Below are 415 nucleotides of genomic sequence, written 5' to 3'. Positions count from 1 at the left end.
CGCGGGCTGCGCGAGGCCCGGCGGGGAGCCGCGGGCAGGGCCGGGCAAGGGCCGAGGCCCCGAGCGGCAGGAGCCCAGGGGCGCCCGCGACCCGGCGGGACAGGCCGGCCAGCCGTTCGGCTCCGCTCGGCCAAGGCGCGCCACCTCCGCCTGAGAGCGGGAGAACGGGAACGCAGCAAAGGCCGGCGCCTGGGCAGATCCTGCTCCTGTACCGCACTCCCACGTTTTCCAGTCAGGACCCGCCGGCTTTGCCGCCCTGCCCAACAGCGCGCCCGCCTCGGGGCCGAGCGCCGTTCGGCCAGGCTCCCGCGCGGAATGGCGGCGGCCGGGCCCGCCCCGCCGGACTACAGCTCCCATGATGCCCGGCGGGGGGGGGGCGGCGCATGCGCGCGGGGCGGGCGCGGGGCGGGCTGCC

This window comes from Rhea americana, unplaced genomic scaffold (assembly GCF_003343005.1).
Source record: "Rhea americana isolate MKP2758 unplaced genomic scaffold, rheAme1 scaffold_2, whole genome shotgun sequence".
Lineage (NCBI taxonomy): Eukaryota > Metazoa > Chordata > Aves > Rheiformes > Rheidae > Rhea > Rhea americana.
The sequence above is the reverse complement of the archived record's forward strand: the minus strand, read 5'-3'. Positions refer to the sequence as shown.